Here is an 18060-nt window from a genome sequence, read left to right on the forward strand (position 1 = left end):
GGCAGGTGATGACCAGTTAAGACTGTCATTAGGGGTGGCATTTTCACACAGGTCACCTTTTTTAACAGGATAATACAATGCAGCTTTTTTTTACAGTCATGTGGAGTACAGTCTGTGTTGTTGTTTGACAAAGAATTACAGGTTCTTTTTAGATTGTCTAGTCTTAGATATATCCTTCCCCCTCTCTTTCCCTGGCTGTCACATGTCACATATAAGACAAAGAAACTAAGCAAGCTTGACTTTTCATTACTTGGCTTGAATTTAACACAGCTTTTAAGTCAAAGCAAGCAGCAGAGCCATAAAGCTAATGTAACATTTGGTTAAATAAATGTGCTTAGTTACATTTGTTACATAGCCATATTAGTTTTAAACGTGTACTGTGATGGTGTCCAAAGACCCCTATCAAAGTTAGGACCTGAGTGGGGATAAATAAGAAAATATCTCTCCCAGTGAGTTTATATTCTAAATGTCACAAGAAGATGATGGCTGAGAAGGTTATGACCTATAAATAAATGAACATGATCATGACTGACACAGTTTTATTTATTAAGTATGTTTGTTGTTGCTGCTTTTCCCTAGATAACTCATCCTGAGGAATTATCTTACAAACTTGCTGAAAATAATTAGCAGAAAAAATATCCATGGCAGATGAGGCTTTGAAAGCTTTTGATAGATCCTGTCTAGGTCAGTGGAATATTTTGCCAATGAGGACTTTGATAGCGCTAATGGAAGTCCACCTGAGCCCCTACTGATGATAATACTACCAGCAGACACACTGATAAATTATAATGGGCACAGCAGCAGCAGCAGCCACTCCAGAAACATCCTTAAAGTGAATTTCCTTTAATGGCTGGGAAGACAAATGGCTCACATTTTATCATTGGATTTCTCTTCTTTCAGAAAATTGCCAATAAACTTCCTGTTCTTAGCTGAAGATTTGGCAGCGACTTGGACATAACAATTTTAACCCATTCAGTGGCTTTCATCTGTTTATTTGTGTCAGTTATTTGTTCAAGCTGTTCTTAAGCCAACCGATCTTATGTCTTTTCATATCTGAAATTAAGATAATTTGTTTTTTAAATGGCTCACAAACTGAAGTAGTGATTCTGAGGAGGTCAGACTCCTGTAAAGTTGTTATACAGAAGTGATTGCTTGTACTGTATCTAAATTCACAAGGTACTTCTCATTTAGATTTGGGAGTTTCTTGCTGGTCTCCCCAGACCTTCTCAGCATGAACAGCTTGTACCTAACTCTTCATAAACCCAGTCAGAACCCCAGAGCATTAACTGTGGGCACACAAAGAAATGTCACCAAATTTCTGTGGCTTAATGAGCTACCTCGCATTGGCTGAGCTTGTGTGCTCTGTTAGCACTCCGATTTTCTGTCACTTAGCAAACAGTTGCAACAGCCACAGTTTGAGACATTATTTCCTCATCCCAAGTTGTTTGCTCTTGTTCTGCTGCTGAAGACCATCCTTGCAGTCAGCATGGCATAACAACTCTCTTACAGGTTAAACTCCTATTCACTGCTCATTTAATCTAGTCTGTTGTCTCATACTAGGTGGTTAACACATATGCAAACTTTTCTTCTGCTGACTTAATTTCAGCGAATGATGATCTCTGGCAGAGGCATGGCACTAAAGTTGGAGCTAGTTTCACTAGTGCTTGTCTATAAATGCCTTTAGCTCTTTTAATTACCAAGTAAAATATATAATGCGGAACCTGTGTGAAGGAAATTGCCTCACATTTGGGACAGGCTAACAACATGCTGATGAACAGGTGGCTCAGCTGACAGGCAGAACATGACAGTGTTCTCATAGCTTGGGGATCTCACATTCAGGTCTGGTAAGTGGCTTGATTTATGCATACCCAGATCTTCTTATGAAAGTCACTGTCAGAGACATTAATGTTTCCAGAATTGCCTGGTCCCTACATAATAGCTCTTTTTGCTCAAGCATTCAGTGAGAGAAGTTAGGAGACTTGGATTCAATGCCTTCATCAGTCTGTGGAGTTTCAAAAATACATTCTCAAAAGACTGTAGTACAATAGAGGTTAGTTTAGGTAGAAAGCAATCACCACATTCCGGTTGAAACTGTACTTTGGGTAGCAAGAGAAACAGGATTATTTTGACCAGGAAAAGCATGAGTGATATAATCCAGTGAGAAGGGCATTTGGAAATAGATATCACTACCTACGACTGAGACCATCTTTTATGTAATTATTTGGCAAAGAGGAAAATAATTCCAACACTTCTGATCTTCTAATTGTCTCTGTAGTCCGAAAGCAGATTTTCTAACTTCCAAGAATGATTTTTGCCTTTTGAAGTTTGCAGCTATACTGTTCTTTTGAAGTCCACAGGTCCGTAAGCAACATCTTAGAGATGACCAGTTGTCAAAGGAGTTACCTGCGGAGCTATTATGTTTGGTTTTGAACATTCAGACCCTTAACATTGTGGCTGTAGATGAAACCTATGTTGCTGAAGAGAGCTGACTTATGAATGAATGTGAGCTGTGACATTAGCATTAGATATTTAGGGACTGCATTTCCTTTCTCTTTGCTTTCATTTAATAATTTCATTTAATTCTACTCTCCTTCCTGTGCTATTCAAGTGCAATTAAAGTTTAAGATGCACATACATACTGGTAAACTGGTTTTTGTTTCTTATATGGTGTTAGGCATATGCTTTTCTGTAATCCTTAAATTATGCTATAAATAATTCTTTTTAATATTAATAACGTATCAGTCTTCATAGCACTTTAAAACTAAAAAGGTTACACAGAGCTTGTGAGGTCTTACTCCAAGGCACTGTGTGTCTGTTTCTAATCTAAAATAGAATGGAAGCAGGGGTGGATACCTAGCCTCTGGTTAGCTCAATCTTTTATATCAATGAAAGTTAGAGACCACATTTGTCAAGATCAAATCAAGATTTCTATGGGTATGTAGGGCAAACTGCACTTTCAACGTTTATGTGAATGGTACATGGAATTCCACCGAAAGTATTAATCTGAATAAAAATCTAACCATATAAACTCTTAAAAAATATAGCACAGGGAATAAACATGGAATCATAGAATGGTTTGGGTTGGAAAGGACCTTAAATGTCATCTAGTTCCAACCCCCCTGCAGGGGGACATATTCCATCAGGTTGCTCAAAGCCCCTCCCAACCTGGCCTTGAACATTTCCAGGGAGAGGGCATCCACAACCTCTCTGGGCAACTTGTTCCAGCACCTTGCCACCCTCACAGTAAAGAATTTCTTCCTTATAGTTAATCTAAATCTATCCTCTTTCAGTTTAAAACCATTACCCCTTGTCCTATCACTACACTCCCTGATAAAGAGTCCCTCCCCATCTTTCCTGTAGGCCCCTTTTAAGTACTGGAAGGTTGCTGTAAGGTCTCTCTGGAGCCTTATCTTGTCTAGGATGAAAAACCCTAACTCTCAGCCTGTCCTCATAAGAGATGTGCTCCAGCCCACTCATCATCTTTGTGGCCCTACTCCGGACCCACTCGAGCAGATCCATGTCCTTATGTTGGGGGCTCCCAAGCTGCACACAGAACTCCAGGAGGGGTCTCATGAGCATGGAGTAGAGGGGCAGAATCACCTCCCTCGACCTGCTGGCCACACTTCTCTTGATGCAGCCCAGGTTACAGTTAGCTTTGTGGGCTGCAAGTGCACATTGCCGGCTCACACTGAGCTTCTTGTCAATGAACACCCTTAAGTCCTTCTCCGCAGGGCTGCTCTCAACCCATTCCTGGCCCAGCCTGTATTTCTGCTTGGGATTGACTCGACTCATGTGCATGACATTGCACTTGGCCTTGTTGAACTTCATGAGGTTTGCACAGGCCCATGTCTCAACCCTGTCAAGGCCCCCGTATGTGACTACATATTTAGGTTTATTATTGAAGACATGGTTTTGTCTGTCTACCTGTGGTAGGAGCTTTTCTAATGCTATTAATCATATTAACTACCGTGGCACTCAAGGAACCTGATTGCACTGTACCTGTATAGTGCCTAATTCAGAAGATATAAGGGTCCGTTCTCCAAAGATATAGACCTAAATGGCTATAGTGACACAGGCTGTGAGTGTGCATAGGGATTGTCTTGACTCACTATAGTTATAAATATCACCTCAGGCCTTGTGCTGTGTTGATTAGATGCTGTGGTTTCTGGGCAAACTGCATGGGTAGAACAAATTTTCAACTGTCCAGAATATATTGCGCAGAAATACACCGTATATCATTTTTGTATGATTCCAAACATGCAAAATGAAAATAACCATTAAATTAATTTCATGATTATTTGTGTCTGAGTGATATTTTGAAGATTAAAGACACTATTGTATAGAAATGATGCTATTGTGTTGTTGTCAGATATTGATCAGGAATTTGACTCCTTAATTAGGTCTAAAAGGAAGAACCTTGTTTTGAATGATCATGAATGCAAAGAGAGGGTATGCAAGAACAGGAGTCGGTTTCCAGTCCAGACAAGTACATTGATAGCTGAGGGAGGGTCTTCACACAACAAGTATTAACTTTTTTCATTATTATTTTCTTTTTCTTGTGCAAAAAATAAACCAAGGCAAAGCATGTGTGATATTAGTAAGGATCTCAATGAAAACATCAAATAATTGCAGGAAAAGTTTGCAAATGCTATCTATAGTGAAAAGTACCAATGACAACCAAACAGTTTTCCATACATGTTAGAAAACATCTATGCACTGTAAACTGATCTCTTTATAGAATGATAGTTGTATTAAAACTGAGAACATAGGTCACACTTTAAGATGAGAGAATGCATTTTTGTAAATCAGGGAAAAAATGTTGAAATCATGATTAATACCCAGGAACATGAGTTACCAGCTTACATAGAGGCCAAGACCAAATGTGGTCCTTGTGAAAATAAAAATGAGAGTTCTGAGTAAAATACTGCATTAATATGACTCCAATGACAATTCCATATCCTATTCCAGAGTTTACACTTTTAAAAGGATTTTGATAAATGGTGAAGGTTGAGAAAAGCCTTGCAAGGGTGAATCATAGTCTGGAAAGCCTGCCTTGTAGTAAGAGACTTAAAAAACAGAATCTAATTATTTCAACAATAAGAAGGTTAGAAGGTTGACTAATCATGATCTGTAAAGTTATGTAAGTTGAAAACCGAAGTTAATACTAACAGGCTCTTTAATTTAATAGACAAAGCCAAAGTGAAGTTCAATTTTGTAAGACTACAAGTCAGGAACATGATTTTGACAGTGAGAGTAATTATGTACTGGTAAAATTTACTCAGATGTTGTAGAATCTGCACAACGTGAAATATTTACCTTTTCTTTTAAAAAAAAGAAAAGTCCCATACTTAGTTCAACAGTAACTAGATGGCTTTATGAAACAAAAAAAAAAAAACAAACCAAAAAAAACCCCCAAACCCAACAAAAAAGCAAAATGATGAAGCACTTAGCCTAAATGATATGGAAGATCTCTGTAGATAATTATAATGGTCTCTTCTAGCTTTGACTTTACACAAGGAAGTCCAGAGCCCAGCAACTGCTTCCACTTTTCCAGGACTGAAACATTGGCTCTGTTAATGTCTGTACCCCCCTCATGGAGTTTAAGGTTGCATCTCAGAAGTTGTATAACTATTAATTCCTGTGTTTTGCTCTCTAAAAAAGACCTAAATGGGTGAAGTGGTTTTTCTGTGCTATTATCTGTGTGTACAACATTTGGGTTTGGACCTTTCTGAGAAGGAGAAAACACCACTAAAAGTTTTAGTTAAAAATGCTAAGGAGAATGAAATTAGAAAGTAACTAAAACATCAGGCATGTTATCATGACATTTTATCTTTGGAAAGCTCTAGTGAGTATTAGTTCTCACAGTTCACTACTGCGAAATTATCGTATTGGCCGTGCAGGTGGGACACTACAGTATATTTTTGATTTATCTGGCATGTAGCATAAACAGCAGTACAGTAGCATTTCATTTTACCATAAGTGAAAGATTCTGAATTGGAAAAAATATATGCGATTTTTCTGGGTGGTATTTTTGTTAATCTGTGTAATTTTCTGTGAAAATAGTTACAGATCAACTTTTTCTTTTATCAGAAATATATATATAGAAAATAAGAAGATAAGCCACGTTGGAAACAAATTTATTTCTTGAAATCTAGGAAACAGCATTTTGGGGCTACTCAACTATTAAACATTTACTGTTTCCCCCAGTTCTTAATTTTCTGCATCTTCATTTCAAAATCATCTCTGGATTTTTCCTGTTTACTTGGTGGACCTGGTGGACTCATTCTATTTCCTTTTAATTCCTTTCTGTTATGCAGTTTGGCATGAATGTCTTCTGCAGTTCTCATTTACTTGAAGTCTTACGAAGAACTATGCCTGCTGTGTATCATCACCCTTGTACCCAGCAAGTGAACTCATCCAGTGACCTGAGTAGGAGATTCGTCGTGGATTTCAGTCCACTGAAGATGAGCCTTTTGCTCCAGGAAGCTAGTGAAACATCCCATTCTAACCACATAAAGTATATTAGGACCATACTGGCTCATCCTTGAGTAAGAAAACCAAGCAGACAACAGGGAAGGGTAACGACTCAATTGCTTTTCATGCAATTGTATAAAGTCCTTCTTGTCCTGCTTCAAGTTTGCATTTTGAATATGAATTGTTTAAAATTCATAACTAACCAAACAAACAAAATCTGAGAGGCACTTTACTTTTTTTAGACAGTTATATTTTCTTGCTATTAATTCAAGCATCAGTATGCAACACACTATATCTGATTTCGAAATGAACTTGTGGAAATTTTACAGAGACTGGACGTGGGAGACCAAATCATGCCTCAGTTTGACTGACACAAAAAGAAGTTACATGGGATAGAACCCAGCAGAGTTTGGCCTGTCTTCAGTCAGACTATCATGTACTGTGATTTCTTTAGATTTCACTGTTTACAAGTAGAGTCAAGTTGGGTTAATACCAGAATACAATGCCTCCTTGTAAGAAGCGATGGTGTTACTTAGCAAGTGGCATTCTTCTCTCTGAATGATTGCTCCTGGAGTCCTACTTGCTGTTATAAATATGCAGTGGATTGCTGCAGATACCCTCCCAAACAAGCTACACCTTCCAATTGTACATTTAGCTTTTTGAAAGTTGTAAGAGGAGAAAAGTGCATTCTACTGTTCTGACCAAACACCTTTTACTTAAATCCTTTGATTGTATACTTGTGTAGAATCTTTGGAAAGTTTAGCTTTACTGCTGTGTTTGAGAATACTTCGGTCGTAGTTGCAAACATTAGTTGCAAACATTAGAGATGATCCTTTGGTAAACTATAATAAATTGCCTCCTGATATTACAACACAGGTGGGAAATCATTATTCAGATTAACTAGTGCATACTTTAATATCCTCCAAATTTATCTTGTAAAATGCATGACAAACTCATCAAAATAAAGACTGTCCTGCAAAATTTGGGACAGATGGCAGTGCAAGATGACATCTTTTCTAAATGTGTCAAAATGTTCGCTCAGTCAAGCAATATGATTGGTTGCACATTCTGGGTGCGTTATTAAAATAACAAAAGCAGTAAAATTCACTTGCATGAACACCTGCTGCTAGAGTCACTTAAAGTAAGTAAGGCAAAACATATAATTAATATAAAAATAATTATTTCACTGACAAATAAGTTAACAGTTTAATGTAGCTATTGTATTGCTTAAAACGTTTGAAATCAATGTATTACACCTGTACTTAGATTTACAACATTCAAAACCAAAACATGACTTCCTAAGAGAGTAGAAAGTATGCTTCATACTATATAACAAAACACTGTATAAGAACAGACACACAACAGGTCTACTGTTGTCTGCTAGATGATATCTTTAAATCTGACAGTATATGTTCCTTTACCACTTGAAACAGGAGAACATAGAAGTGCTTGATAAGCCTGATATCACAGCCAGAATTCAGATTAGAGAAAACAAAGCACTACCTGCTCTCTTCTGAGGATCTGTGGGGTGGTAGAAACAGAGCATCTAGAAAAGAAGAGATGATTTATTTATTTTTTTTCAGCATTGGAAAATGTCAAAGACTCAGTTTATGAAGTCTAATTTAAGTCTTGTGACAGAAATTCTCACTGAGGCATGGATATGTTTTTGTTTCAAATTACGGAAAGATCTTCAAGACCCCTTTATTTTGTTCTCTGCTTTGTTCTCAGAGAAGTCGGCCCATCCTCACCTGGTCTCAGTACAGGGTCTCACACTCTGGGTAACGTTAAGTGCTGTTATTAAACTGATCAAAGGAACATGCTGTGGAGTGAAACAAGGTGTATCTGTTGGAGGCCTGAGCGCACATTTGCTACACCACCCTCGGTCTGAAATGATAGCAGGAAGTGAACCAGAGACCCTGTGTTGTAGTACTTAGCAATAACCACAGGGCCCCTCTTCAGCCCTTACGCTTGACCTTCACAACAGTGGTTAGATATCTAAAATAGGGACATTAAATAACTGATCTGCTTATAAAAAAAAAAAAAAATCTCTTTAAAACGATCGGGCACTGGGCAAATGTCTACTTTGCTATTTTTGCATGGGAGGAAGGGGAACAGGCACAGAACGCTTCAGTAGCTGCTGTGCAATTACACTGTTAGCTCCACGTAAATGCATATGGGTGAATATGGTAACAACAGGCTGGTACGGTAGCAACTGCAGCTGTAAAGGGTTAACAAGGTCTGCACTTGCTGTATCGGATCACGGAGCAGGGAGAGCCACACTCTGAATTGTGTGATCCCCCCGGCACCCCCGCACCCCCAGCCCTACTCCCCCCCCGCAGGTCTAGTTCTCCGTGTGCCGGGCGCCCACCTGTTCCGCCCCAGAGGCCCCGGCCAGGCGCTGCCACCATCGCGCGGGGATGCGGCGCTCCCCGCCCGGGGCCGGGGATGGAGATACGGTTTCTGTAGCGATGGGGCCGGCTGCGGAGAGCTATTGGCTGCCGGCTTCGGAAATTTCATTCAGTTTGGTCCAATAGCAGGAGGAGAGCGCCTGGTACAGCCTGGACCTCTCCCCCCCCCCACCCCCCCCGCCCCCCGCCCCCCCCCGCTCTCTTCCCCCCCTCTGCCTCTCGCTCCCAGCTCGCCTTGCCTTGCGGATCAGTCTCTCCCCTGCTCGGTCTCTCTGCATAGGCAATCACAGCTCCCACTCGCAGACCCAACTCTCCCATCTCGCACTGCTTGCAATGAATTTTCTGCCTGAATGTAGGTCGCTTACAACCGAGAACACGAGTTTCCTTCAAAGCCAGTGTTGTTGTTTATCTTGTTGTTATTTTTAATTTTTTGCCGCCCCCCCCCCCCCCCCCCCCCCCGCCGTGGTCGTTGCATTCCTTTGGAGAAGCGAATCGCGTTGGATTCCAAAAAGGAGAGCAGGAACCGTGTGTGAATAACCCCCGCTGCATGGTAGCCCGAGAGGATTTTCTGAAAGAATCTGGCTGTGTATAAAAGACCCTTACGCTTCTGCAGCTATTCCAGTGTTAAGGTAGGAGTACTGGATTTACCGTTTGAGTGTTCATTTTAATTTTTTCTGTTGCTCCCCCCCCCCCCCCTTTTTTTTTTTTCGGCGAGGGTGGGGGAGAGAGGGAGAGGTGTTGCAGTTGGTACTCTGGCAAAGGGCGAGCAGTTTGCTGCAGTCGTCTGTGCTTTTACTTTTCCCATCATGATAAAGCGATACTTTCTTTCTGCTATCTCCACCATCATATGCGATCTCGTTGTCACATATGCATATTTATGCAAATTTTCTTTCTTTTTTATCCGCTTCGGTCTCGTCCCCTATATCCCCCTTGCACCATAATTTGTTTGGAGGCATTTTGCTGCAATCAGCTATTTGGAAAGGCTCTGGGGTTCTGTGTGAGATGTTTACAAAGTAGCTCTGCCTTACAGCCAAATAAACAGAAGAGTGTGGAGGAGAGGAGGGAAAAATATCTGCAGTACAGGCAGAGCGAGAAAGAAGCGAAGCCACAGTTTCCTGCAAGCGCGGAGAGGGGCAGGAGCGGTACCTCATGCTCTGTGTGCGCCTGTGGTCTTCAGGGGAACACAAAACCAACACGTAGGGTTTTAGTTCACCACTTCCCTCGCCACCACAACCACCAAAAAGCAAAAGGGGACGGGGGTGGGGGGGGAGAACAAGGGAGGCGGCTGTTCAGAGGAAATCTTGGCTCGTCTTGGATTCCGCGGTTCGCCCGCTTTGGCTTTAGCTATTCCGTGGTGGTGGTGGGGGGGTTTCCCGTGGGGTTTTTTTGGTGTTTTTTTTTTTTTTTTTTGGTCGGGTTTGGGGTTTTTTTTTCCTTCTTTTTCTTTCCTTTTCTGTGCTCGGGTAAATGCCCGCTTTTGCGGTGGGCATGGGTTTCCGCACGTGATGGAGCGGGGACCGGCACCGGGGAGAGCCAGCGTTCGCGGAGCGGTGGGGGGGGGGGGGGGGGGGGCAGCAAGAAAGAAAAGAAAAAAAAAGACACGCACCACCACCACTGCCCCCCCCCGCCCCCGCCCCAGCTCGACAGTAAATCGGCTTCTCTGCAAAGCTGGGGCGGGGGCGGGCGAGGCGGGGGCTGGCGGCGTGAGGCGCCCCGGCGGCCGCCGCGGCTCTGCCCCTTCCCCAGGGGAGAGGCCGCCGCCGGCCCCCAGCGCCCCTCGGTGCGGGGGGGGGCCCGCTGCAGCCGCCCTGAGGGACGCCCGTCAGACAGCGGCGGGGGGCAGCGCGGGCGCCGGCAGCCGCCGTTCAACCCACCCGCCCACCCAGACATTTCCGCGGGCGCGCAGGGTCGGGGCGAGCGGGGCGTGCCCCCGCGCCGCCGCTGCAGAGAGGCGCGGGGAGAAGTGGGCCGGAGCGGGTGTCCCGCCGCCGTGCCCTGAACGGGGCTAAGAATAGATGGCGGCGCGGCCGGGAAACTTGGCCGGTTCGGGCGCTCGGCGTGGGGCGGGGGACGGGGGGGCCGGACGGAGGGACTACGCGGGCGCGGCAACGGCGGCGCGCGGCCGCCAGGTGGCGATGCGGGCCCTTCCAGCCGCGCCGCGCGCCCCGCCGCGGGGCCGTCCCGCGCCCGGCGGCCGTGGGGGGCCCGGCCTCATGGGGCGGCGGGAGCCCGGCGGGCCGGCAGCGGCTGCGCGGGGAAGGTCCGTCTTTATTTTGATCTTCTCTTAATGCGGTTGGAGGTGGGAGTGAGAGCGCGGAGGCAGGGGCGCGGGACGCCGTCCGAGGCAGAGCGGGCTGCGGAGGAGCAATCCGGCGCCCGGCCGGGCGGAGCGGGACCGGGGGTCCGGCCTGGCCGCGGCCGCGGCGGTGCGGGGCGCGGAGCCGGGGCACGGCCGTTTGCACCGGGGTGCAAGGTGCCCGCCTTCAGCTGTTTGCATCCGTCGGCTTTGGGGAGGCGCTGCTTGTCCTAAGGATGGCAGGAACGCGTATGCAAGTTCAGGTGTTTCGTATTTAAAACCAAACCACCACCAAAAATAAAAAAAAAAAAGAAAAAACTGCCCTTTAGCCATGTGTTGAAAAAGAGCTCTTTAGCCATCAGTGTTGAAAGCAAACGCCTGTAAAATTCTAGACCGAATTTTGTTTTTAAACGATTAACAATGTTAAGGTCGTCTATGCATATACTTAGAAGTAGGATTAACTGGATGAATTCACAAGCAGTTACACCAAAATGGAAATCTCCAATATTTTTCTCCTCCTAGAACATAACTGCTAATTTTGGTACATAAATGGAAGGGCAATAGTTCACATCCCATGGGACACAATTTAAGTTTATTAATTGTTAGGTGTGTAAATCCTCTATTGGCATTAGCAAAAGAAAGTATTTTTCTGTAGCCCTAAGAAAAGAAGTCATTATTTCCAATTTAATTATTTCCAATTATTTCCAATTTTAAATCCTAGATAAGAACACAACTTTGCTTTGTGGAAGTGGGTTGATTCCGTATGTCAAGTGAACCCTGCATTTTATTTTCATTTTACTTACAAAATATGCATTTGATATTATATTAATAATCACCTATGTAGACTTCTATATAGGTAGCAGCTATATAGATATGCATTAAGGCAGGACATTTCAAATATTTTCTTGTACTGCTGAGTAGAGGGTTGCATGTATTGTCTTATGAATCATATTCCAATGAATCATTAAAGACTTAAGAATATGAAAACATGCCATGCAGTTTCTGGTAACTCAAAACAGTGAGATCTATGATGGCATGTACTTTTCAAAATTAAATTTAATTTTGACCTACTCATTTTTATAGTCTTGAAATTATTACCCCTTAGTGTATAAATACAGCTGCTATTGCTCGCTCTCTTCTCTATTCATATGCCTGTATATTGTATAGATGCAATTATTGTTAGTATGCTGTGTGCAAGTACAACCTATTAAGCTGTACCAGATACTAAAACTGAAATTCAGTTTGGCATCTGAAGTGCCTTGGTCCCCGAGAGGATTCTAATTCAAAGTTAATTTAAACCCTTTTTTTATATTGGATTTAATGACCCTTAGGTTTGGTCTGTACTGGAAAACATTTGTGTAGACAAGAAAATACATTTTTATCCTTCTGCATTTCTGGAGGGAGTGATTATTTGCCTAGTATTGTTTTAAAATGCAGTGCTATATCACACACATGTAGACTGTAAATTCAGAAATTCCTGATGTTTTTTCTTGATCGGTAATGTGGTCAGTAATGAAGTGTCATTTCTTTAAATGGCCTTTAAAAGGCATCACAATGCAAGCAAACAAAAGACTCATATTGTGAATGAAACGGGCCAACTAGATTAAATTAGGACAAGTGACAAAACCGGTAGGTTTGCTGGAGATGCCGTGCTATCTTTTCTATTTTTTATTCTTACAAAGACTTTATCTTTTTAGCAGATCCCATGCTCTTGGGCAGATCATTCACCTGACAATTTTTACATCCGATAAAAATGTCAATCTTTATAGACATCCTTCAGCTGGAGACCTGTCATGTAGAGATTAAGGCAAAAGGCAGAAAGAAAAGCTGTTTAACTGAAGCTTTTTATTAGAGATATCGTACAGAAACGAGGATTTGTTTGGCTTGTTTTAAACAAAAGAGTGATTCAAGGAACATTTACTGACTGCTGCATAGAGGTTTGCACATTTGTTTTTGACAGGTTCTCAATACAGCCTCCTCTTGGCCTTTCAAACATACATGCTGCTATTTGATGGCTGAATCACATAGTGTAAAGAACAGCTCCACCTGGGTAGGACAGGAATAAGCATCATGCTATAACCAGCATATAATTTAGTCATTCTGTCAGTTGAAGACTTGTCATCGAGATTCAAGAGCTCTTCTGCATGAGTAAGATTGGTTAGCTATGTGCACTGAATTATAAGACTGCGAGTCTTTAAAAAAAAAAATTAATAAAACCAAAGCATAAACATGAGCTGCACAAATCAATGTAAGTCTGTTATGTCCAACAGCAGCTATCCTCTGTCACAGTTCAACTCAGGTGCTCTCAAGCAATGTTTGTAAAGCATTTATGCTGTGAGTCATTTCGATCCTCACACCTGACAGGGTTATGTACTCAACTCTGTCACCTTTTAATAGTTCTCTACTTCGCATTGTATTTGTTTTAGTAGTCCCCAGATTAGATTTGAAAGGGGAAAAAAAAAAAAGCGTACCAATAAAAAAACCCCAAACACCAAAGAAAAAAAACACCTTGCTGTCTAGTGGAGGAAAAACAAGTTTTATTGACAATAATCTTGGAAAATTATTTGCAATGAGATAGGACACAGCGATAATCAACTTTGCACAACTTGAAAATGGATATAAGGGTAGAGAAGAGAAAATTTATGGTCAGTTTGTAGTCGTTGAATTTAAAAGGGAGGAAGTTATTCTGGAGATGTTACAGGCAAACTCGTCCTTCTTTAACCCATGTAAACTAATGGGGATAAATTTTGACATTAAAAATAAGCTGTATATGAAGCAGGGTTACTTTATGGCTTTCATGCATAGTTCTCATGAGGATCTGAACAGAAGCAGCCCTTGTAGAACACTGGCTTTTCCCAAGATCTGCAGCGGGGCTTTACCAGTGGCACCACTAATTCAAACTAAATGCATGACCACAACTTGGAATGATCCCTAGCCAGGAATGCTCAGATTTGTACTGTAATAATCTAAAAATAAATCGTAGTCACTGATGTCACAATGTATGATTCTTTTCTTTTGGCTGTCTTCTGTACTGAGCCCACACACCACTCAGTGTCATAGGACGTATTTCGGTAAGTGTATGCCACTGACTAGCTTCACTAGAGGGTTAGGACTTTCCATGCTTGTCTTTCTTCTGATATTTATGTGCTCAGTGAGATTTGCAACTTGATGGAGAGGCTGAGCCTTCCAATAGAGGTAAGCTTTGAGAATGAAGGGCACTCTTACTAGAAAAAAACATTTGAAACAGTATCACAGCGGACTGATTCACTCTGAAAACTAGAGGAGTACATAGCTGTCATAATTTAACGTTCTTCAAATAACTTCCTTTAAAAGAATTCTTTTTCATTGCTTATAGAGGGACTGTTTTTAAATATTGCACAGACTGAGGCAGAATCTTAGTAAAGAATGATTCTTTTATTAGGATATAATGTTTTCATAATGTAACTATGTAAGACATTTGTAGACTAAAATGTTTGGGTTTCTTCCTAGATTAGCAGTCAATTATAGCTAATTCTGCAGTGGCTGTTATTATTTCATATACAGACTGAATTAGCTCATTTTTATTTACTTGTATACAATTTCTTTTTTTTTACATAAATAAAACAATAATTTTGAGATTTAGTTACACAAATCATTGAGACTAAGCCAGTTCAATATTTCACCATAATGGGTGACAGATGAAATAGTAGTGGCATAATTTGATGTTAGCAAACTTCCATCTAACAGTATCTTTCAGATCTGCATCTGTTGAATGCATTAGACAAAAATATATAGCCTACTGCTTCTCAAGTGCTTCTCAGAGGTAAGACCTTTCTTTTGTCCTCCAAGTGGAGGTAGTCACTGTCGTTTAGTAGTCAGTTGTCTAGTACGGCCAGAAGTGGAAGAGGACAATCATGAATAGGATTTCTGTTCCAAGGTGTTGCTTGAAGTGGTTTAAGTGGCTTGATTATTTTGCAAATGCCTATTGCTGTACTGTCTAGGTCGGTTGTAGGCCCAGCACAGCCCTGGAAGGAACAGATTTTCAAACTTTTGGGACCGTGCTCTGTAGTGTTGCTGTCAAGTTAATGGTCTTTCCAAGTCAGACTGACCAGCTATGTTGATCAGTGCCATCATGTGGTGATCTTGTGATATTGTTGCCAGACATCTCTGGGTTGGTGATCAAGCTTCTTTATATTTTAAAGTCAGTTTGGACCCTTAGTGAAAAAATAGATTAATGGGAACAAGTCTTCTTTCAAAAAAACTGTTTAGAAATACTATGGAGAGGGCTCAAATATATTAGTTATATTTTCTGTTAACAGGATTTCTTTTATGCTTTTGAACTCTGGTGGAAAGTAAGTGGACGAACTTCAATAACTCTTCTGTCCTATTTGTTCTATTCCAATAAATTGCATTATATGTCATACTTTTGACTTCTGATATATAAAAGACCTACTTCCTATCCACCCAAATGTAATAAAACAAGAGCAAAGCTGATAGACTCATTTTGAAATAAAGAGTTTGGAATGGAACCAGATTCTTACTTTTTATTTCTATATCTTCATTTTGTACTGACTTTTGTAGTCCTGATTTTATACCTAATTTTTAAGATCTCTATAAATCTTAAGCTTGCAAAGTAGATGTGCTAGCCAGTTTTTCTTCTGTTAAATAAAGTTGTTTGCAGACACTGCAGAACTCTGCTATTAAAAAGAGCAGGCAATTGCTCAAAATTTATCAATAGCATACTTATACATCTGAAATTTCTTTTCCTGAAAATAAATAAAATATTTTTTCCTTTCTACTGTTTTCCTTACTTTACACCACCAAAACATATCACTTATCCATGAAATATCTCTTTCAAGCACTCGGGCATATACAGAACAAGTTACCTGAAAATTATATAGGGAATGCATTTATGCTTTGAGATATGATTCTACCTTTTCTGATCTACTGTGAACAATTTCCAGATCTGTCTTTGCAAATAAAGAAAGTTAGTATATTATTTGTAGGGGACCATATAAGATATATGCTGTCTAACATACAATAATTTTTTACTTATTTTCTTATTGGATGGGGCATAAACCATTAATATTAACAGACTTGTGTAATAGGACCGAGATTAACAGACCGTTGACAGATTAGTGTCATGGGACCAGGTCTTGTTGGATTCAGTGCAATGATTCCTTTTAATTTCAAAAGGCTTTTGGTCAGGTCCTATGAGTGATAGCATTTGGACAGAATTATATGGAGTATTTGCATAGAACTGGCAATGTCATGCAGCTTAAAAGTTTTCTCCCAACTTCATGTTAAATTCTGCTAATGGAATTGACTTCAAACATTTGTTTGAAAAGTAAAAAAGAAAGCAGTAGGTTCTGGAAAATAATGAATCTCCATCCCTTCCTTGAAGAGCTTGTTACAGGTGTGGATGATTATGCACACTAGAAAAGTATCCTAGATGATATAGGAGCATGTACTGTCTCAATTCATGTTCTGTTGATGACAGTGTTTATAAAGACAAATAGTTGTACAGACTTGTTACTATCTGGGATTTCTTCCTGAAGTTTCTTGGATTTGCCTTTCAACAGAAGCTGGGTATGTGTTAGTAACCAAAGCGATGGAGTACACACATCCAGTTTGTACACCTTTCCATCCCGTTGTCTCATTAGCTGTGGTTGTGCTGAAGAGACAGTTTTTGCCTTATCTCCAAACTAGCTTTGAAGTACTGTTATGTTATCTCCCTGGATGTTCAGTTGTATTGGTTTTGGATCACAGATTTCAATATTATTTTATAGGCAATTGTGACAAGGGAAAAATCCTCTCCTGGATTCCAGAGGAATTGTGGAAGAAGAGATGAAGCCCATGTGAATCTTTGGTTCATCTGCTATTACCGAAACTCTCTGAAGTTTGTTAAGTAATAGGACTGTATCTGGATTTCATGCAATGTCTCAGGCAAATAAAGAAAAAAGATACCAGCAACAACCAGAGGAAGCAGATAGTGAGTTACTGCCATATGAAATGTACCCTTCACCCAAACTTTAGAGCAGATGGTTCAGTGCGGTACTTCAGGACAACATTCATCAGTCAGAGTGCTGCTTCTCAGTCCAGCACATAGTCACTGATTTGTTGGCTGGAGTCTCCCAAGTCAAACATACCTCTTATCACTAATGTAAATATTATAATGTCTGCCTGTTGCATTTTACATCATCTACATGAAAGCAAGATAAGTTCACAGTACACAATGGCGTGAGGGGAAGTAGAACTTCCTGCAAGTTATGCACAGCTGGACAGATGAGCTGTGGTGCCTGAGGCTGTGAATTTGTATTAGTAGAGCCATCAGCAGGTCTGCTGCCTGCATTAGAGATGTTCAGTGTGTGTAGTTTCCAACATGCAGGTGGTGAATTACGGGACAGATGATGTAGATCCATTGTTTCTGGCTGATTAAATAATAGCAGTTGGCATAACTGGAAGTTAATTGTGGAGCTGAAAGAGATCTCCTTAGGGAAGAGCTAGCATATTAATTTCATGCTTATTGTGATAATACTTTGCTTTAGTTCAGGTGCACAAGTTACAGTGCAGGATAGGTGGACTTGGTTCAATCTAAACAGATTAGCAGTTATTAAGAAAATACATTACTTGGATCTTACATTTGTTATGTCTTTTACTCAAGATCTTGTAGCTGAACTGTGTTTGAATTAAGGTTTTTGAAGATAAATGATTAGTGTTTATATTGGTTTGATGTCATCTCTCTGTAAAGATAATGTTTCAGATATGGTGCCTTAGGAATTTGATAATGCAGGCCAGCTGGTACTTATAGGTAAGGAACAGAGTAAATTAGAAGGGCCAGTAAATTTTTATACTACTAGATACTGAAAGGCATGCTGCACTGATTTGTCTGCCCTGATCTGG

The 18060-nt window shown here is 41.0% G+C and overlaps 1 protein-coding gene across 4 annotated transcripts in view; it reads left to right on the forward strand.

The window, feature by feature from the left end:
• The first annotated feature begins 9171 nt into the window (after positions 1-9171).
• The window catches only part of NLGN4X (neuroligin 4 X-linked), a 195392-nt gene continuing 186503 nt past the window's right edge, over positions 9172-18060 (forward strand). For 3 of the 4 annotated variants that reach the window (XM_074858879.1, XM_074858880.1, XM_074858878.1), the window contains exon 1: positions 9356-9511. The gene's annotated coding sequence lies outside the window, so the exon portion shown is untranslated. Of the gene's footprint in view, positions 9235-9355; positions 9512-18060 lie in introns of those variants that run through there. The other variant, XM_074858877.1, reaches the window with a different exon arrangement.

Source organism: Strix uralensis, chromosome 2 (assembly GCF_047716275.1).
Source record: "Strix uralensis isolate ZFMK-TIS-50842 chromosome 2, bStrUra1, whole genome shotgun sequence".
NCBI lineage: Eukaryota > Metazoa > Chordata > Aves > Strigiformes > Strigidae > Strix > Strix uralensis.